This window comes from Poecile atricapillus, chromosome 4 (genome assembly GCF_030490865.1).
Source record: "Poecile atricapillus isolate bPoeAtr1 chromosome 4, bPoeAtr1.hap1, whole genome shotgun sequence".
Taxonomy (NCBI): Eukaryota; Metazoa; Chordata; class Aves; order Passeriformes; family Paridae; genus Poecile; species Poecile atricapillus.
Window position 1 is genome coordinate 39,519,108 of NC_081252.1, and position 23,612 is coordinate 39,542,719.

Consider the following 23,612-nt stretch of genomic DNA (forward strand, 5'->3'; position numbering starts at 1 on the left):
TTATTACTATGTCAAGATGCATCTGTGATTTAAACATATGAACAGACTCTAAAATAAGCTTAGTTTTAAATTTTTGCTATACTTGTCCAATTGTTTTCTTTTATCTTTTCAAGGTGCCTTTATTAGCCTGATGTGGCGGATGTGGTGTACTAAGGTTAAAAATATGAATTGGCCTCCAGGTTTTGTTCATGAAAAGAATGCTTTAGAGCCTCACAATGCTACTTTTGTGGAACAAAGTGTAGATTATAATTTGAACCTCAGTGATTTTAAGGTATCTGCGTATATCGAAGTTTGCTTTGTTCTTCTGACCTAGATGAAATCCCTTGTGCTGTGGAAGTTGTGTGCATACTTCTTTCAGCCTTCTTTGTTCTAGAAACCTATCATTACTGTTTTATTGATGTAGCAGCTTTGATTAGTTTCCCTTTCCTTTATTCACCAGCTCTTGTTCAAGCCCTCTTCAACATGGCTACTGCAACTGTTCTCTGTTGCTTTGGAGGGACTAGAAAAAATAATTATGAAACAATCTGACTTCAAACATAATTCCTCCCTATTATATAGCTATTTCATGCACATGGGCTTATGAAGGAAAATATTTTTAAATTAATGAAATTTCAGAAGTCCAGAAATATTATTTTCTTTGACTCTGTGATTTCCTTTGTGTTTTGTCATGATTGTACTGTTTAGTCTCTGCATTTGGCCTAATTTACTCTTTGCTCACCACTCAGTTGCTGATTCTCAGTTATTTTGCTCTTTGCTCACCACTCAGTTGCTGATTCTCCTGAGTAACCTTGAAGAAACAGTCAGTAGCTGTTCAGTCTGTGCTCCTGATACAGGAAGGCGTTGAAGTCCTATTCAGAAGGGGTTATTTTCAGTAACATGGATAAAAAGGAGTTGGTGGGCTTCCCTGCCTCATAAATCTGTAGGAATTACAGAGGCTATGCAGTGGATAACACTACAGATAAGGTGTGTATACAGAGAAAAGGAAGAATGTTATCATTCTGATCTGTCTTTTGCTTAAAAGAAAATTAGGACATGGGAAACTCCATTCTGAAACCATCATTGAGATACCTCCCGTTTCTCAGTCTTAGAACAGCCCTGTAATCACCAGTTTTTAAACAGAATAACCTCTTTTGATTTGCCTCTGTGACATCATTGTCATTTTTCAGTGGAAATGTTATGGCTCCAGGTAAAGAATATGCTTCTAATGAAAATAATTTGTTTCCATGCTAATATCCAACAGAACAAAAGTAAGAACTAAAAAAATAAGAAATACAGAAATGTTTCTTATAGCAAATTTTGTTGAAAATTAAGTAACTGCCTAGAGAGCCTCAGTAAAGCTCTTGACAAAAGGATTAATATTCTTGATCAACACATAGGAATGTACTTACAGTGAGTGCTGCAGAGATGCTTATGTTTGCACTTGTAAAAATAGGATTTTTACTGTGCATTTCAGTATTTTGAAGTACCCTTCAAACCCAACCTCTCAGCCTTGGTCTTTGTTAACTTCTTTAACATGGTTTTGTCTTTTCCTCACTTCCTTCCTACTTTCATCCCTTAGGGGAAATGAAAATGGATGAAATGGTGCCTATCTTTTTATGAAATTGCACTTGAAAGTAACGACATTAATTTATTACAGAGAATAGAAGCATTTCTAATGCTAAAATAAATGTACTTCTGGAAGACTTTTACCCACTTAGCAGCTATCCAAATTATTTTTGGGGTGATCATGGCTCTAGCTTTTCTGCAAATACCTTGGGCTCACAGAAATAATGAAAGGAATCACAAGTAAAGGGAGCAAAGATATAAATAAATTGTACGCCCAGATTTTTTAAGAAACACAGGTGTCAAACATCAAATACTTTGTCTTCAAAATTTATATTTACAGAGGTATACCTAATTCAGAAAAAAAAAAAAATCAGATAACTTTTGGGGTTTGGTTTTTTTTTTTGTTTGTTTGCTTTTTTTGTTGTGTTTTTTTTTTTTTTCCTGAACCTGTTTCCTTGAGGAAAAATTGCTTTAAAATGGTAAAATTTAAGATTTTGGCAAAAACACCCATAGAATCATTTAGGTTAGAAAAATATCTTTAGGATATAGTCCAACAGAAAAGCAGAAAGAACCTGAAACTTGGGTCAACCAGTGGTGGTGATGAGGTTTAAAAATTTTAGACTTTGCTTTGCAAAATCAGAATTGAATGTTGTCTTAAAGGAATGTTGTGTGGCACATTCTTGTGGGCCTTATATTTTAGAGCAAAATCCTGATGGTTTTCTGACTGAGGAAGATGCATTTAGGTACCTGACCAGACTGAAATATATACCTTCAGAGGAGCGTCATATATCAATATGTGAGCAGACAGGAAGAGAAACACTGCACATGTTGCTCAGATTACTTTTCTCAAGAAAGTTTTGGTGTTGAAAGAAACTCCTGTCTCTGGCAAAACTTGAGATGTCACTTTTTCCTCTACGTTGGAGTAGTTGTGTGTACCCTTTCTGTAATTTCTCTTTTATGACAGATTTTTAATGCAAACTTTTCCTGAAGAAAAGCAGAAGTGTTTCTCTGTTATTTCTGTATTAAGGCATGGTCTCCTAATAACTGCTCTCTGCATCTGTTGATGAAATCTGCCCCATACCAGCAGGAGGTTACAAGAACCTTGGGATATTATTAGCATGTATCTTTCCCCTACTGTGCTCCAGAAACTGTTGTGACACCATGTAATGAATATTTTTCCAAGCTGTCAGTATTCAGTTAATGTTCCCATTTAGCACTCCCTATACCTGAGGACTGTATGATAATTTATTTTAACATATTTCAATTTACTTTTACTCAGTTAATGAAAAAAATCCCGCAACTGTTGGGTTGAAATTGCTACATATTTTGTAGAGTTTGTTCTTACTGCGGTTACATCAGTGGTAAGCAGTTTATTTTTGGAGGGAAAAAACTGATATATGAAACTCAAAGGGCCTTGGTGTGCAAGGACAGAAAGATTATCCAAAGCAAACACATCTGACACTGGAGGTGCCTGCTTTTCAATGCCACAGCTTAGTTCTCTTCCCTGTACACTCACCTCTGTGTTACACTTGGAGTCCTTTACCTCGGGACTTACTAAAGCGTATTCTCAGCTGAGGTAAAAATGGACATGACTAACAGTTCAGGTGAGGAATGGACTGTGTTTTCTAGCCTTTATTTGTGAAAATGTGTGTGTGTTTGTGTGTGTAACACTGCTTAGAGGCAGTTCTAGCAGTTCTGTTGTCAGGCTAGTTTTGAATCAAATTCTCCTCCCACCTCTTACGAGTATAGCAGACCAGAAATCAAGGGTCTCTGATGAGATAAAACATTCTGCTGTGACTGGTGCTGTCAGCTGAATCTCTCTAAAAACCTTTTAGACATTCTCTAATCTTGTGAGTGGCAGGGGCTTATAAGAATTACTATTTCTGGAACCCAGCAGATGTTCACTCTTGCTAATGATGCCTGAGGCAGAGGTGAAAACAACCTCTGTAATGTGCCCACTCTGTCTGCCACTTGGAAGTACTGCATTACCATTGAGACTGAAATTTTTACAGCGTCAGCCAGTAAATGCAGCACAAGAGTGAGGGAAACAAGGATATCATTTAAGTATAAATGGACCAAATATAAAAAGATAAACTTCCCTATTCTGTTCTGTGAGGATAAAATATGACCTTGACCATCATTTCAGCAGTGATCTATTTGTATCCTGGATCCATCACAGACTCCAGTCCTGCTAACTGGAAGTGGGGGATGGAGGGTGATTCCTGGTTAGACTATTCTTTCTGTGGAGCAGAGCAGTTTGTTTCTTTCCAAAGTTCTTATAATACATATATACACTGCAGAAATATATAAAGGTCAATGGTAATGAAATTTGATTATAAAAGTGCATGTGTAGCAAATGGATGACTTGTCACCTTGTTCAATAGGCTACTGCATGTTTTTTTGTTGTTATTTTTGAAAAATAGTAACTATACCTTTAAAATGAATGAGGCTGCTTTTGCTTGTCTCCTACTTTGTCTCTGGGTCTTTTAGAAGGAGGCTCTTGGCTGTGAGTACTAAGATTGGGCAATTCCCAAAGTGTGGATTTGGGCATGCAGAGGGGGATAGAGAAAACAGGGCTCTGGGCACACCAAGAGCTAAGCTGCTACAGGGCAGAAGAAATGAAACTTTCATGAGGATTCAAGAGGACTCAGAATTCAGCCATTAGAGGCACTGAAAGTATCAACACTAGAAAATAGCTCTGGAAGAAAGGGTCCTAGGCAGTACTGGACAGAGAGGACATTTTTATCTGCTTCATCAATGAGTTTTCATCTTTGTTGTTGAGAGGGCTCTTGTTTCACTTTCCCTGAGACATGAGTCATCTTTAGAGCATGAACACCTAAGGTAGTTTAAACTCCTGTTAAGGACAATATGATACAATTCTACCTCAAAGTCATGCTTGTTGAGGGAAGATTGAGAATTACTGGAAATAGGAAAGTATGAGCTAGAATTACCGTGTTAGTAAAAAAAAAATATTGCTATTTACTGTAAAAAATAAGCAAATAATTTCATATACTCAGACTTTACAGTAACCATTTAATAGTCAACCTTTCTGAGCTTTGAAAAACAACATCTAACTTCAAAAAAAGTCTCTTGAACTGATTAGAATTAAAACTAAAAAGGTGATCACAAATTCAGTGATGTTAGTTGGTTTTATTCACTCAGTATTAACATTTCCATTCAGGATATCTCTATCTGAACTCATAAATGTTTCTAGCTCATCCTACTTCTCCACAGGACGTCATTTTAAAATCCCTTATTTCGTAGCTCATAGTCAACCTAATAATATAAACAATTTAATTCAAATGCCAGCTAAACAATAACTTTATTTTGTCCTTGCATTGTATATTTTCAACACTTCAAACTTATTTACTATGATGTTTTCAAACACAACTTCTTATTCTTTTTTGATGACATTTGAATTATTGAAAGATTGCATCTTGACTGCAAAACTCACAGAATGTCTGAAAGAATCTAAATCTATTCCAGGCAGTATAAATAATTCATGCTCAATTCTCCTCTCAGCTGTGGGAATGCTGCTGCTTATTTACAGCATACTTCAAGGGAAAAAGAAATCCATCCTGTTTTATTAACACTTCTATTAGATAAAGCTGGTCATATGTTCTTATAAAAGCTACTTAAATATATTTACTGTGATTAGATGTAAATTGTCTTTAATTTTCTATTATAGGTACTTTGTTCATTTATGAACTTAAATTGTTCAACCTTGTTTTTTTTCTTTTTTAAACATTATTTATGTGATCTAATAAATCAGTGTTTTCCTGTAAGGGATCCCCCATTCCCCTTACAGAGCCAGAGATTGACAAGGATGTGGGAGGCAAGAGCTCAAGCTCCCCCAGGTTCTGACTTCTGTCTGCCTGCCTGCCTAAGGACAGTGAATGTATCTGTGTTAACATGCAAAGTCTTGCCATTACTATTCATTCCACCATAGAATGAAAATAATGCTTTTGAATGTTTCTTTGTATCAAAATTGCTCAAACTCTTTTCAGCTGAGTCTTAGATTTCATTTTTTTTCCTTTGCATGACTTCCTTCTTCAGAAATGACCAGAAATTCCAGCCCATCCTGCCAGTGTCCAGCGATAACTTGCTGCTTGACTGCCTTTCACAACGTGTTTTGATACTGCAGATAAGAAATGTAGCTTGCTGGATTCCCTTTGGTAAAATATGTTTGGATAGGCTCTGACTATTGTGTCTGATTCCATCTGAAGAAATAAACGGGAAACTAAAAAAAGAAATGTTTAATATGCATTTATCCATGGTTCAACATTATTGATGCAGGAATTCTTGAGGGAAATGGTATGCGTAAGCTTCTAACTTTAGGTCTTCATACTTCAGATGGGACATCTCTAAGTGCAAATGTAAATACTAACTGTTAAAGCTAATAAAACCCTCACAGATGTTATTTTGCTCTAATGTATATTTGTAAGATTACTTAGAAGACTGATACTGGAAGAAAAGGTGGTGCTGCTGCTGCCATTATGCTATATTGACACTTCTAATCCTTTTCAGTTACATAAATTGATAAATCCATAGTTATCGTTCTGTACTCTGCACCAGACAAGCTATTTCCCTCTTGTAGCCGTAACTCCAGATGAATCTGATAAATTAGGGGAATAAGCCACAATGAGTGTAAGACCATCCTTCTTTGCTTAGAATAGGAGTAAAAACTGTTTCAGAGAAAATTGTTTCATTTGATACCGGAAATTTCATAACTACCTTTTCAAGGACTTAATGAAGGGGTCTTCAAATTCTCTAATGACTGGTGTATATATCCTAACTCACACCTATAGATGTTTTCATTATACATAAAATCTCTGACCCTTTTTTGAGTGTTACTGTTTTTTGGAACTTCTCTCAGTATGTGTCTCACAACTTTTCAATGACATTGAGTGGGCGCAGTAGTTGTCAGAATCACTCGCATTTCTGTTCTCTCCATTTCTAGTTTGCTCAAGTTAAACACAAAACATTCTAATAAAATTAATCCTTTTATTTTAACCTCTGATTAACACCTAGAGAGCCTTATAGATATTTTTCCTACTGACAAACAGGATTCTTTTCCTGACTAGTGAAGATTAATGCAAAAAATAAAATTTTTAATTAATTGACTTAATAATTAAATTACAAAGGGGGGCATTAGATGTCACAGTTTGAAAATGCCTGGAGTGAAAATGAAGTGGTATCGAGTTTTTCAAAGGACATCTCCTCACACAATGCTTTAGGATATGTTTCTCTGGGCATAAATTATATTCATGGAATGCTCCATACTTTCCCTCTGGTTTCTGAGGCCTGGGATTCCCAAAAGATGCTTTTTCTAGTAGGGACAGGCTGATAAGACGTTGAGTATCTCAGTCTTTTGCATGCCCTTCTTTTGGCTGCTTATGTATGTTTAGAATTCTTTCTTATTGTCCTTAAAATTTCTTGCTGATATTGACTCCAGATCAAACTGGGATTGTGTAACCCTGTGATCCATCAGAACAGCTCTATACTTCTCCTGGAGTATAATTACAATTTATTAATGTACACTTAAAGGATAGGAAAACCATGTCAGGAATTTTAAAAAACATATTTAAGAATAAATCTTGAACATAGATATTTATATTCTGCTTATGTTTGCCAATAGAAGATATTATTTACCATCTTCTGAAAAAAAATCCAAATGTGAACTAAATTTATTTGGTAAAAACCTACTGTTAGCTGTATGAATTCACAGTCACCCTGTGCTTATTAGTGGGGTACTTGAAAGCCCATGGTATAACAGCATACAGTGTATATCCTATTACTTATCTGTTGAAAAATAAATGTTAGAAAATTGTGATGGAGGTTCTTCCCTAAGCCAGGTTGTTCCTACTCGAATTACTCTTCAAAAAGCTTTCAGAGTCATAGAACACCTTGGATTAGAAAGAGCCCTTAAGATCATCTAGCTTCAAGTCCCTGCCAGAGGCCAAGACATCTCCCACTAGACCAGGTTGCTCAAAGACCCTGACCTTGATGCAACCTCTGGCTATTCAGTGATTACCTATCTCTTCACACTGATGGAAAGAACATTGAGCAAAGGCCATAAAACAATGTCGGTTACTTGGAAGCACTAAAGGGTGATTCAGATTAATAGCAGTGAAAAAGTGTTTTTTAAGGTACTTTGAAGAAAAATTGCGTGTTCAGAGAAGTGTAGTTACTATTTTTATTCTTAGTGCTTGTTAGGTGCAAAACCTAAGTGCTAAAAAGTGAATTCAGTGTTTGCTTTCAAAAGCTATTTTCAAGCAGAATCTTCAAACTTCTCGAACCATTAACCACTGGTCTTTTTTGTGGGCACTGGTGATGCAGCCAGGAGCATTCTGAGGAGCAGAAAGATTAGAGAGCCCTAGGAGTGGTGATAGGGACTCTGCTTTTCTCTTTTCACCCTGTCCTTTGTGCTCAGCATCCTGAACACCATCACTGTCTTCATCTCCTAAACTTAGTCGTCAGCTGCCGATGATCAACTTTGCTGCCATCTACTCTGTTGATGGCTGGCTAAAGATTTCAGCACATGTGCTTCCCACCTGACCATGATCAGCTGGTTCTGCAGGACTATTGTCTTTATTTATGTGCATCCCAGATCCCATTTCTCGGTGGATGAAAACAAAGTGGCCACTGTGATCTACACCCTGCTGATCCTCATGCCGAACCGCCTCTTCGGCAGCCTCAGAAACAAGAGGTGAAGGCTTCACTGGGGAGGGTGACACACAGAATAATAACACCAGGAGAGACAGACCGTGACACAAGACAGAGCCTGACTGGAGGCCAGCTCCTCACAGCTGTATGAGCTGTTGTCTCATTCTGTCTTTATGTTCTGCTTGCAGAAAAATTAACATTGCCTTTCACTTAGAATATTATTCCACCCTCTGTAATGGAGCAGCATAGCACTGCCTGCTTTCTTTCTCCTAGGGTGTGAGCCCGTGACTCTGGCTTCGATAGCCCGGGTGAGGATCATCTCACATCACATGTCCACTCCTTAAATTTACTTCAGGATGAGTGACTTTTGAGGTCATTTTAGATATCAACATGCAGGTGACCCAAAACCTTCTTGTTTGGCTCAAGAGCAGAGTTTCTTCCATTTGAATTACAGCTGGATTGTCTTTTCTTCAAGCAGTTGTATTACTTAATTTGGGTAATTTTTTATGATAGTACATTTGTAAATTACTTTCCTCTGGAGAAAAATAAGAAAAAAAACCCTAAGAAAACAAAATAGCAGAGTAGTTGTTACACTTCTTCAGGGCATGAGATATCTCTGGAGATGTGAAATACAGGGGACAGAGTCTGAGTTTACCCAACATTCATGTCCATGCACCCAGCATAATGTGACTCCTGAAGTCTTTCTCCACAATGGGTTCATATCACTTAAGTCCTCATGTAGCCAATGCCTAAACCTACCATATCACAGCATGATTGGAATTATTCCAACTTGGGTCCTTTTCTAATACTTATTTTTCTGTGTCTCATCCTGCTTCCTGGCCAGATTGGCTTGAGGTTGGATGGAGTGAATGGTAGATTACCAAGAGTCCTTTCTAAAACAACAAAGTCTACCCTGAAGAAAAAGAAAACAGGAGAGAACAATTGATATTGACATGCCTTTCTGGACTAGGATGTCTCCTGGTATAAATATCTCTTGACTAGTAAGAGCAGCAGCTAAAATACTCTGTGTCTCTCAACCCTGCCTAGAGTCTCACTGTAGCCTGCAGTGTGCCCGCTAGCGTCCCAGTTCGAGTTTTTTGTGTCAGCAGGTAAGCTCCCACTGAATCTACTGATGTGGAAATGGGTCTGCAGTCCTTTAGGGACTGGAGGAACAAACACTGTCTAACCAATTGCATTGCAAAGGCTGATACGTGCTCCCACTCAGATGTGCTGGTTGAAGATGCATGTAGGAAGCTGGACAGTTTATTTTGTATTGTTACACATTAGCAGTTTCTGTGAACTGCAAAACTGAATTGATTTCTTTTGATCACCTTCCCATAATGTGCTGTGGAAGAAATAAATGTCCATATGCCTGTGTGCATATTTTATATATATGGTATTTTGAAACCCATGGATTTTTATTATAATATTTGGCCTTTTTTATTTTTTTTTATTGTTGTTGGGGTTTTTGGGGTTGTTTGTTTGTTTTTGGTGTGTGTTTTTGGTTTTGTTTAGTTTTTTGTTGTTTTCTTTTGTTGTTTTGCATTTGTTTTGCTTTTTGGTTTTTTTTGTTTGTGTTTGGGGTTTTTATGGGGGTTTTTTAAGTGGATTGTTTGGGGTTTTTTTTGTTTTAGGAAAATCCAGTGTATAGTAAAGAACATTGACTGAAGGAGAACCAAGAGATCCTGCTTCTCACTTCACTACTGACAGTGCAGAATTGTCTCAGGAATAGAGGGGAGTATTTATTTTGTGCAGAGAAGAAATAGCAAAATTACACTTTTTGATAGTCCTGCAGAAAACTAGTACTAATACTCCACTTTCTCTGTGCCCTCCATGATTGTTGTCTTTTCCTCTCTATACAAATCTGGAAATGGATAGGTGTTATCAAAGTGAAGGATATTTTAATCATTTTGCTAGTCCTAGGTACCACTGGAGTTTGAGATAGAAGTGATTGCCTGTATGAACTTCTCTTTAGTAGCATAATTTGCAATAATTTGACTATATTACAATTAAACTTTCTTTTCTGTTCAGAGAACTGAAAATGTCTGAAAATATTTATGCCTAATTTTATACTTGTAGAGTGACTCTGATCTTATGGCATTTCCAGTAACATGCAGCTTTGTATTAAGCTGTGCTATGAATTTATACAGATTTTCCAGAGAAAGAGTACCTGCTCTTATGGTGTCTTAGCTGTTTTCATTTCAAGGTCTTATAAGAAATGTGTGTAGGAGCAGAAGTATTTTTGTTTAGACTGTTATTTGCTTCAAGCTATCCTTGAAAGGTTCAACTAATGTGGATTCTGTCTTGCTGTAGAGGGGACTGTACTTGTTTAATAATCAAAATTATTCTGAAATCCTGCCTAAAATATAAAATTATCAACAAATTATGGTCTGTTATGCCTTAATAGTTTTTGTTCCCCTTCAGTAGCCAGCTTTTCAGGTTAAGCTCTCTCTGATACTAACAAAATCTCAGTAATGAAGGAACATGCCTGTTCTACAAACAGATTCCTGATTCTCCAGTCAGATATTCTAGTGCCTATTAAATACAGAATCATCTCTCTTGATTTCTCTGAGCTCACTTTTCCCAAAATTTAAGAGCATTTCCAGTTTTTTTTAAAAAGAAAATACTTGCTTCAGAAGAGGTGGGTTCTTTCCTAGTTAAATCTGTTCTGCCATGGATTTATTTTGATATGCTAGGTAAATCCCTTAAATCAATGCTCAGGGCAAAAGAAGAAAAAATAAAAAATCTGCATTCCTTTCTTCCTTGTGTTGGGCCAATGATGGGAATATTGCAAAGCTTTTGCTCACAAATGAAAAGCCTGCCGTTCCTCCAGGCGTTCTAACCCCAAATCTTGCTCGTGTCCTAAATAGAAAATATAGGTAATACAGCCTCCTAAATATTATCATTCTGATAGTGATTAGCACAAAACTGCACATTTGATAAGAAAACAGGTAAGTCTGGGTTCCTAGAAGACCTTGTTACTGATCTGAAAATGAAGTATAAGGTTTTTAAAATAAGCAGAAGAAATACTTGCCAAAGTATAATTCCTCCTGAAAAAAGCAACTGATGTTCACACAGGAACAATACAGAAGCATGTCAAGGACATATTTTGAAATGCCAGTATGTCTTGATGTCCAAGAATTTCACTTTTTTAAAATATTTAATTTCAAATCTGTATTTTATGCTCCACAATATATTATTTTGACTTTGCTTTCCATTTATATTGCTATGATAAGAAAATAATTTTATAATTAAAAAATCAATATTTTGTTGCTCTTGTCACAAATGTTGTATACAAAAGGGAAGGGCAAAAATGCATCTTATTAATAACAGTTTTGAGGGTCATTGCAGTGAAAATGCATGTGGGGAAGTAGAAAATCCTCTCTTAGAGAGCTCACATAGTCCTGCCTCAAACAGTTTCCGGTCAATGTCTTCACAAAGTTGAATTTGTTTGATTCTGTTAAAAGTCACAAGAACACATCAGATATTGGTCCTAATCAGTATTCAGGAGAGGGAAATGGACTCTGAAAAGGAGAAAGAAAATCAACCTGAAGCCATATTGTTGATGGGAGGCCACCTTGACTCTCTGACAAGTACAAAGAAATCTCTGTGTCATGTGGAATCTCTTCAGAGTAATACTTCTGAAGTAGTGAATTTGAGAAGAACCAGGGGACACCAGTCAAAAGATCACATTGAAAATGAATTATTCACTTCCCTGCTTGTTAAAATCTTATTTTTAATCACAGGTACATGATCTTCAGTTCTTGATTGGTTTGATGAACTGTGAAAGAGCAAACCCTCTAACTCCTTTTTTGAAGTGTTCTGGAGTTTTTTGGCTGTGCTTGATCCTTGAGAGGAAGAGATGAGAAGGAAAGAAAAAGCTATTACAAGATTATTAAATTTATTTGAAGATGGGTAGCACACTTTGCTCTCTAGCTGATATGGCATAAACCACTGCCTTTCTCTCTTGATGTGGGGGTGGGCATATGTTGGGGAAGGAGAAGGACAGAAGGGTTTGGACAATACTCTTGGGTAAGTGTTGTAACTCTTGGCGATGGTGCTGCATGGGGTATAGAGTTTGACTCAATGATATTTTATCCAACTTTAACTTATTCCATAACATAAAAATATACAAAGTGATACCATCCTAGGTTGTGTTACGTTATAAAAGATAGCTAGGATCAAGGTTAGACTTTTAGATTTGAAATTGATCTCAGCATCCTAAATGTCTCATTCCTTTGACATTACAGATACTGGTTTTAGAACTAGCAACACTGACATAGTGGAGTAGGAGATGTGCTCGCTCAAGTTAAAAAGTTACATAGTTTGTAAAATAAACTAAATGCATACAGCAGTGAATTCAGAATCTACCAAAGTTTTTCTCACTAACATTCTTTGATAGTCAACATTAGTTGCCTTCAAGTCCTCTGAAAGTGCTAGTTATCTGTACAGATAGACAATATATAGATAGGTAATATAGACAGATAGACATAGATGTATATTTTAACTTAAAAAGTACAGATAATTTTGGAAGTACACATCAGTACTTCAGACTACTGCTAGATAACAGTCAAGTCTTCTTCTGTCTGGTAGTAGTTTGGAGAATACCTAAATTTTACTTCATTGTAGCATTCACTGATAAGGCAGAGTAGTGCTGCTGCAAAGTGTGCATGCACAGGCATGCATGTGTATCTTGTGAGCACATTTTACAAATCATTTTGATATAACAGTTCTGTAGAAATTTAAACTCTGTTAATAAAAATGTAATTCCTTTAAATCAAATATTTATTGACTCTTTATGGGGTTCCTTCATGTATCCTTTTATAGCTGAGTGCTTCTTAATTAAAGACCAGCTTAGTACTTCATACTGCTAAAGAAAAATTAATAGGATATAAGGGTGATATCTCGAAAAAGCTATGTACCATGTACTCCTTTTCCATTAGATGAATGATGCATATCTTAGCTCTTGTAGACCACCATTACTGACAGAAAAGTAACAGGTCTTGATCTATTTCCGGCTTGAGACTGGGATATGATCATTTCCAGGTTTCTTATGCCTCCTGTAAAGCAATATTGATTTCACTAAAACATCCTTCCAAGTGTTTGTCTAAGAACCAACAGGTGTTTTTCTGTACCCATAAGTAGTTTTAAATATTTGGATCTGAACATATCTTTTATTATAAAGTCACAGATGGAATGTAACATGAGAGAAGGAAAAGAATGAGTTGCAATGTCTTCTGGCTACGAAGAAGTTGCAGAGTTCTTCAGGTAGTGATATGTGAGGCAAGGCAAAGAAAAAGTGCAAGGTACAACGTAGAACACATTTGCACCTTCTCAATACAAGGAAGACTTGCTAGATTGGATCAGCATAAGAAATACGAGCTCTTAATAGAGCATGTACTAGGCTTTATGGCCAGTATGATTATTGAGAGGATTAAACTTCATACAGGATTGTGTATGCTTAACTGGAAATAAGGAGTTCATTGCTGTATGCTGGTGTATTTACTAACTTCAGTGAGGACACCAGAAATCTGTTCTACAAGGATAAGGAATTCTGGGTCTCAGGATGGAAATGGTACATTATTCCACAAAACAGATGGAGAAATTTCCTTTTTCTTAGAGACTACATCAATTCCTGATGTAAATTCTACAGATTAATGTTTACACTAGAACCTGCTGAATAATTAAATAGAATAATTAAATGTTTGAAGATATTTCTAGATGATTTCCACAGCTTGTGAGTAGAAGGGCTGTTTGCTTGGCAAAGAATGCTAAACTCATCTGACTTAGAACTAGAGTTCATAATAGGTCTGACAACTTTTTACATGAGAACATATATTTACTAGAAAATGCTTCTGTATTAAGATCATGATGTTGCAGTAAAACTTTATTGGTTTAAAATAACCATTTCTTTCCAGGTAATAATTTAATCTCAATATTTTTCAATATATTCATGAAAATCTATACTTGCACTGTGGCTACCAGAGTTAAATGTTAGACTTGGTCTACACCAGTGTTTCCATAAAATACTGGAAGTTTTTGCAGAACCTGACAGTCTCATTGGAACGAGGGCTGAGAACTGAATAACACATTCACCTTCTCCACTCACAGTCTGCCTCTGAGGTCTTTTATTTAATCCAGAGACTTTTCCACAAGAGACCAGAAACCTTTGCATATAATCAGTTCTGTCTGCTCATTTCTGTATGGCTTCCACATATTTGTGTTACAAATTAATATCTGACTCTTCCCTCATAAATTATTGCTTGGTACTTGAAAATATTGATTTGTTTAATAATATTTCTGTTTAGGTTTTTAGCTCCTACATAGGCTTTCAAGAAAAGTTGTCTGTAAGTATCAAGATTCTAAGATTAAAAAAAATAAAAGTATGCAAAATCCCACAACTCCATCTAGCAATAAAATTGAGTGGCTGCTTAATCAATAGAAGCCCTTAATCAATAAAAGGGAAAAAGGTAACTTTGACAATCATTGTCGACCCAATTGAAATACAAATGGAAAAAAATTATAAAGCCTTTCTCAGAAAGTCAAGAAGGAGAAGGAAATATTTTAGAGGATAAAGTAGATATTAAAGATACCTAATATTTAATTGATACTGCCATCTTTTATTGCAGTTGGTATCCAAAATTAGGACACTTAACCGGGATGTTGTTTAATCTTTTTGCTTGTGTATCTCTTTTGTGAGATAACAAAATAGCCATGGAGATTTTTAATTTCAACACCTTGACTCTATTCTCCCTTTTTGTTTTTCCTTTGCAGTTTCAGAGTTAATATGCTCTAATATGTTTATTTTAATCATCAGCTGTTTCACATAACTTATCCTGTTGTAATATTTGAAATGTGGAATGGGATATGCCATTTTCAATATGAAATAGTTGACTGGCAATGTGTTTTAGGGTGTTTATCTGGCTTAGAACAATTGAGCTTATGTTTGGCTAGTGTGGACTTTCATTTTAAGAATATATTTATACAACTTTCATTTAAGCAAAGCAACCTTCATCACGGAGTTTGGAGGATACTTAATTGTTTTTAAAGTACTTCTGAAATAAAAATCAAAACAAAAACAAACACAAAACACTTTAGGTTACCAAACATAAAAGAAAAAATAGAGGGTGGGATAAGCAGGTATGAAAAGACAGTGTAATGTTTTAATCTGTTTTGATGCATTCAGCAGAATATTTTGCTGACTGTGGTTTTCATCAGTGCTCACCCCAGAGTTAGATTAGCCATAGGTGCTGCAGTCACAGTAGCAGGCTGTCTTCTGCACTACAGATAATACGTTACAGGATCCTTGCATATGAATAATGGAAAAGGTTTGAGTGGCTCAGTGAGGGGGGAAAGAAGGCAATGCAAATGGATTTTTCTACTTACAGCTTCCAGGGTTCACTTCTAAAGATTTCACCCTAACAAATTGGTTGCATTTGAAAGCCCAGTAAAACTTAAAGCTCTGTTACTACACTGCATCCGTTCTTGGTACAATGGTTTATTTTAAAGCATTTAAGCTTTGCTGTCAAGTAAATTACATACCCAAGAAATACTACCAACAAGTACATTGGATGGAATACAATCTGAGCCGCTTTGAATTTTAAACACTGTGATACGCAGTATATCAGAAGCTTTCTTATGAAAATGTCCTTATCCTATTGAAATGTTCACATTCCTTGCTGCTCTGGTTCTAACTTGTCTTCTCACTCTGGAATCATTGGAGGGAAGAGGTTCTTGTTTTCTTCTCTTGATGATCTCATCTCATCTCATCTTTTCTTGGCATATTAGTCTTCATATTGCTGAGGTTTTTTTTTCCTTTTTTGGAACCTGGAAAGAAAAGTGGAATCTCACAGACAAATGAATGGAAAATATTTATGCTTTTAAGACATCATACTTAAAGGCGATTGTCGCCTTCAAAAGGCGCGGTGACCAACTCCAGGCCACTTGGTCCATATGCACACTGACACCAATGTGGTAGATGGCAAAATGGCCTTTATTGATGAAGAATTTGACACTTTATAACCTAAGTTTACAATGTCACTCCCATCTGCTTTCATCACAGCTAGGTGCCATTGGCTAATTACGGGGGTAATTACCAAAAACTATCAAGGGGGGTGATTCTGTCTTTCCGTACATCGCGATATCTTCTGACCACTGGCCCCTAGCTCTACCCACAGGCGATGATTAAACTTGTTATTTCTGTTGTGAGATAACAAAGCCCAGCTGCAGAATGAATTTGAACCTGTTGATCCTTGTTTTTTCAGACTATAGTAAAGAAACTGATCTGCTTTAGTATGATACACATTATGATTCATAAAGTATGGTACTTTGCTGTTCAGGGATTGCCTCAGAGCAGTTAGTTACCATGTTACTTCAGAATTTCTTCAGGTTACTGAAGTAACGTAAATAAGTGTTTAATTTACCATATTAATTTCACTATCAGTCTCACTGTGGTATGGGAAGCTAGAATGCATGTTGCAGCGAGTTTTTTCAACAGGTGGTAAAGTAGCAAGAAGTCAACAAACATCAAAAGGTAATTTTGGTCATACCTGGGACTTCTGCATATAATTTCACACATTTGCATGAATACCTAACTTCATTTTGATCTGTCTGCATGGTTTCTGTTGTAACAGAAGGCAAAAAGATCACAAAATCAAAAAGGTATAATTGTATTCCAGAATGTTCTCCCTGGGGTTCAACTCTAAACTACCATACTAAAAACAAAACCCAGAATAAAATAGGCAATTAACAGAGAGTAAAGACTAGAAGATAATATGAATATTCCCAGATAATAAAAAGCTGCAGAGGTATTGATAGTAGAACAGCTTGAAAGCCTGTGATGAAGAGACACAACTGAGGCGACAGTAAGAAGCAACAGCTTGAGCTTAAGCTGAAAATGAACATAAAATATCCTACAGATTGTATGTAATATCCTGAGACTGTTGTTCCTAGTTTCCTACCCCATTACAGAAGAGTGCTGAAGAACTTTTCTTGTTCTTTTACAATAAAGATTAATGATACTCATTTAACAATATATTTTAACACTGAGTTTCTTAAGCCTGGTGTTCTAAAGTGGCCGAAGGGCAAGTGAGGGGTCGGACTAATTGACAAGTTGAATCTGCTGTAGCTAGATTGAAGATCACAAGTGGTACTCAATAATGTGGCAAAATAGAAAGGCCAGGCTCCAGCTTGTCCCAAAAGATATCAGACCTTGCCAAGTTGTAAGGTTCTACTTGACCTGATGTTTTCCTTTCTTAAAATAAATATTATAGAGGAAGGATTTTAGGTATTTTGAGCACTTCTAGAGAAATAAAGAAGAGTTTTGTAATTGATTTCCTTTGAGTCATACAAAAGCATGAAATATGGGAAAGTCTAAAACTCCCTTTTTGGAAGCCATTTTAACAAGAGCACTGACTTCTCTCTGGTGTCATAGGACAGCACTAAAACAATCAGATTCCAGTCAGGCAAATTGAGGTTTTCTCCCCACAGAAGTCTATCAGAAGGAGCCAGAAGGAAAGAAGAACTTCTAGAAGGCCTTAGGTTTTTCCATCATAAACACATCACTGGAAATTACTTGTATCTTAAGCATGTAGGGAAATCATGATTATTGCAGCATTTTCAGTTTTCAAAACCTTGGTATTCTAGAAACAATTTTTTTTTTTGAGAGTTCTCCAAGTAAAAGCTGCTTTTCAGCTTCATCTTGGTCATCAGGCAGGAGATGGTTGCAGAGCAGATCAAGTCTGTGATCCAGGTCTCTTTACTTCCCCCCCCCAGTTCCCGTATATGCATCTCTCTGTCTGGAAGAGCTCTTAGACTGCAGAGTTAGGACTGTTCTGGGCTAGATACCTCCCAAAGTCTGAACTGAATCAAAATCCTTTCTGTTTACTGTTAAGTGCAGATACTTTACTTCCTTTCAGTATGGCCATATATATTTTTCTGCTTTGTTTTATCCATCTGTCTTAATGTCTTTTGTATTAGGTCTGAAATTGCTAGAGTATTGATATACCATTTTCTTTGTCACTTGTTTGTTGCTTGGCATCTTTTTTCCTTTTTTTCCTTATCACTCTTAGCTTAGTCTAAGACCTGCATGTCAAGGATCATATGGCTAATTAAAAATATAATTGTCTCCTATCACTTCCTTGTATCCTTTAACGAAACAAAAAATTTTTCCTTCAGGTTGGAGAACCTTTGTATAACTTTCAGGAGGCAGGAATTTGATTCAGATGAACATTAAGATAAATAGCCATTACTTTCTCCTCACTTCAATTGAATGAAAAGATGGTGACTGATTTCCCCCTGCCCCCATACGTCCTTTTCCTTGCTGTTTCATATAATGAAAAATGTAATATCGGTAATGAAAGGGAATATGGATGGGAAAGTACTCACACCTGCGTTTGTGATAGCATGAGGAGTTTAATGGAGATGGAAGACTTGCTATTGATAATATTCAGCCAATTTGTGTTTAATAAAAATACATTTTTTCTATAGCGTAATTGCAGTGTCAATAATTGTTTTGAGACATAAGATTGATTGAATGTTATCTATATTTGCTGCTTTCAAGAAATGGCTAATTAAGAAGACAGTGTGACCCTTTTATTCAAGGCTAAATTCTGCTCATTTTAAAGGCGTTCTTTCCCATATTAATTGAGGAAATATACAACAATGTAATTAGTTTTGCAGGCAACAGGAGGTGGGAATTGCATCTACTTGGACCATAATCTGACACAGGTATACTGATAAACAATACTTAAAGGAAAACTTATTTCAGTGTTTAATAAATTTCCTTTTTTCCATACAAATCACTCTCTCCTGTTGCATTGTTATGTAGCTCAGCTGACATCGCATACTGAGGAAACCAGCTATATGAACTTTTTAATGTACTCAAAATTGTTAGGTTTTAAATGTTGTCAGAAATATTGAATATATGCAAAGCAATCGAGAGAGTAGAAAATGGGATCTCTTAAAATGGATTTTGCTCTAATTGATTTTTACTTTTAAAAGCGAATTTAGTGTAGGAACCAGCTCTGCTTTGCTGAAGAAACTTCAAAGAATCACTGCTTTGTATTGTAAGTAGGCTCTATAGAAATCTGGATCCTGACTTTTTGCATTAATTTTTTCCTAAAGTTTGTTATTGTCTCTTTAAGGGTCTTTAAGTTTGTTATCGGCTCTAATTTTTTTCCAAATAGACAATAAAATCCACAGTAAGTATATGAGTATACAAGGTTGTGTTGACGCAGATAGGAAGGAATTTGTGGTTCCAAGGTGCATCATGCTTACACAATGTATGGAAGAGTTTAAGATGCAATGGTTTTGGAAGATCTTTACCCCTGGGTGAATTTAATTAGCAGGCAGAAACATTATAATAATAGGAAATACATTTAATTCCCTTTATAGCTGTCCCCACTGTCCTTTGCTATCCTCAGGCACTCAGAAAACTGAAAATCTGATGAAAACCTTCTTTTATGGTTTGTCTTCAGGAAGAATAGTTATGAATCGTTCATAACTGCTCATTAGCCTCAGCTCTTGAACTCCATTAAAATGCTTCCATAACATGTCATTAAAAAAATTAAAGAAGAAATGAGAGATTAAGGGAGAAAGAAGTAGGAATTTGAAGACATTAACATCTGTTGAGCTCAGGCTTTAGGTTCTAGTAAGAGGAAAAGAGAAGACAGAATACAATCATAGTACATTAAGGGATTGACAAAAGAGAAATAGAGTACAGTATTTGGTACATAAGAAAAAAAAGGGATTCAGAAAAAAAATATATGGTACATATACAAAGTTCTACAGTTGTAGAAAAGCAATGACACCAGAGGAGCAAAATAGCAAAGAGAGGTAATGAACTAAGCCTGTAGTGATTTCAGCCAAGTATGTAAATGCTGTCACCAGAAGTTTTGCTTAGACAAATGTCTTGGGTTTGTGTTTCCTTTTTCTTGAAGGGGGTGTAGTATGGTTTATGTGTTTTTTGCTTTGGGGTTTTTGTTTGTTTGGTTTTTTACTTATTTTTATTATTTGACCCTAGGCATGAAATTCTTAGTTAATAAGATCTTAAACTGTAATACTATTTTTAGAAACTCTGCAGTTTTGTATATGTGTAGTAACTGTAGTATAAACCTTTGCAGGAGGTTTAATCTTCCATGGAAATGGGACAAGGAGTCCACTAGTGGGATGTAGTATGTGAAGGCTTATTTTAGATTTGGATGTTTGTGTTAGAAATATACTGTTCTTAGATTTTCAATTAATATTCATATTTGCTTCATGAAGTTGCATGACACCTGTCGAGTGCAGAGTCTGGACTTCATTTTTATATATGCTTTAACAAAGAAATTATTTGAGAAGGTATTTTAATTTCCAAATCAAAGTCAGTGACAAGTCCAAGATTTATTTAGTATTAATTTAAAGCATAGATTGCAATTTTTAACCAATAATGGAAAACTGGACTGCCTAGTTCTTACTGCCAAAATAGTCATCATTCGACATGACTTTGCAGGAATCTAATACTGGTGGATATACTAGTTTATAATCAGTGCATTTTACCAAACATAAAAAAGATGTTTTAAGTACCTACATTTAAATCCTGCCTTTGTGAGTTGATCAGTGCTTTCTGATTCTTATTTATCTATATCTTGATAAGACCCATACACCCACAATCCTACTGGGATTTCTTGTATGCCTGTCTTCGGTCTCTGCTCATGAGAATTTCAACTTTGTCCTCTTTTGGGAACTTTTGGAAGGACTCCACCTCAAGAAATTGGAGACCTTGACCTTAATTTCAGCTTCCTCATCAGCTGTCCAACTGCACTTTGATGTGGTGGTGCAAAAACTAGGGATCTAAACGTTGACTGTTTCTTTAGCACTGTGTCACTCTAGCTGTGAGAGAGACACTGGAGACTGTAGGACAGGTTTAACATGACAGTGGCAATACCAGGTGAGAGATGGCAAAGGTCAAAGCTTTGCTTGCCGAGAAAGAGGTCAGCCTCCAAACAAGGTCATCTCTAATGTCCTCAGCTCCCACTAAGGAACACCACCCATGGACTGCAAAGCAATGTGATCCCAATAAACAGGTTGGATAAGCTCCAGATTTCCCAGAGGAGTTTCATTGGACTTCAGCCCATGCCAGTGAGAAGGAGACATGCCCTGCAAGCACATCCTGAGGCATGAGACCTTGGTTTAGGATAAAGAATATGTCAGGGAACCTACAGGAGACCCCCTGTTTCTTGAGAGGTGGCTAGAGGATGAGGTCAAAGAATCCTGATGGGGGCCCTGCAGAACCTCACCCATAGGAATAACTGGCCTCTTCCCTTGTCTCACCAAGCATCTCACGGACTGGAAAAGGGACACTCTGGAGAGTTTCTGGTCAATGTATAGATAAGAGCCTCACCCCACACCTCTCCCAGGGCTGTTCTGAGCTCTGGTGCCCTTGGAAAGACAGATCTGCCAGGTGGGTGTTGTCAGCGTTGCAGGACAGAACAGGCAGCAGCTACAAGCAGGGTGCTGGGAAAACCGACACCCTGGTGAGCCTTCCGGGCTCTTCTGTCCCTGCCTGGCCCCGTGGATGACAGTCCCAGTGTCCACAAGAGTGGCTTTACATCCCTTTACCAAAGTGCTGCATTTTCCTACTAATTACTGCTATTAATTACTACTGCTAATTACATAAATACAAAGAATACCAAATAAGGATGTTTTTAAAATGAAAATAGGGTGCCACAGTATTTTCCTTCTACTTTGTATGGTAATCAAGATACTACTGATGTATCTATTATGTAATAGTAAGATGCCTTTTTATGTTGTTAATCATCTGCATTCTAGCATATTAAACAGCAAGTTAAATTTGACCATATATCAATGTGCTCATATTGTTTGTTACAATAAGAAAAATGCATATAGAAATGTTGCTTTTTGCAGTGTTATTCCATCTGACTGTCCAGAGGAAATGCATAATACCCTCCTGAGACATAGAGAATACAGGTGAGAAAGCTAGAGAAATAATTGCTATTGCACCAGAACGCTGCATAAAAGACTAAAGGAAGGTGATGAAGTGTAACATAAAAATGGATTAAGAAAGTGTGATTTCATGACAGCACCATGATTACTGAGAAATGTACTGCTAACAAATTAATTCACTTTTTCAGGCTGTATTGAAGGATGGTTATAGATTTGATATTTAGTACTTCAGATTTCTCATATAAAAAGATAAGGTGAGAAAGAGGCCAAACATTTTATAAAAAAATAAAAAAAAACCCAGCAAACATGCATTTATTTCTGGTACTGATTCAGTGTCATCTTTGCACTTCTTTTCATTGTCGTCATGACTATTGACAGCAAGACTTATCTGAACATTTAACACCTCTAGCTGAATTTTTCCTTCATTGTATTTTTTACAAGACTTTAGAGGTATAACCTCAGTCCTGATAATCTTAGTTTTGCTTTAGTTCTCTCCAGTTACATATCTAGTCTACTCTGAAATTGATTGACAGCTGTGTTTCATTGGTTGAATAGATAATTAGGTGATGTAAAACACAGATTGGCCACAAAATTATCTGTGTATGAGTGGTATATAGCCACAGAATTTAAGGACTGCTTGGTATGTTAAGAACACTGAGATGTGTACTGCTGTGTTAAAATTAGGTAAGCTGAACTAGGGCATGATTGTGCATTTTAGATCAGACAGAAGGCTTTAGTTGGTAGTGCCCTTTCTATAAGCAGGTTTTAGCCATAATAACAGGCTATTGTGATGTGATTTGTCCTCTAAAATACATTTTCCTCTTTCCTACGAGGTCCGTTTGGGACTACAATAATTCTACTTTAGAAGAATTTTTAAGTACAACAAAAATCAACATAGGTTTCAGAGGGTACAATTGAGAAGGCTTCCTGTGTGTTCAACAAATGTGAGATAAATTGAAAAGTTGCATTGCAATGTCAGTGAGATGGCATGAAATGGATCTATACTTACGTGATTCACTTCTTAAGAAATGAACAATGAAAGGATACAGGTACCCTTCTTTTAAAACACTTGTAGTGTTACTTTGTCCCTTAATAATTCAGCGTGTTTGTGTTTTACCTTCCTTGTCAGGTGGCACCTCCCCAGGTGATCTGGAGGATAAAGTTTTCCAGCCCATTGTAGTTGAAGAAAATTCCATGATTGTACATCACTGTGTTTTGCTGCTTTCTCTTTTGAACTAACATCAATAAAAATCTAAAAATAATTCTAAGCTTTTTAAAAAGATTTCTTTGATAACTAAAAAAAAAAGCTAAACCCTAATTATATTGAGAGCAAAATAATATGTTTCAAATTAATATTTTCTCAGATAGGAAAGGGGTCTTCAGTTTTATGGACACCTGACTTCAATCGTTAATCTGCAAAAGGCATTTCTTTGGACAAAATTTCATTTGAATGGAAA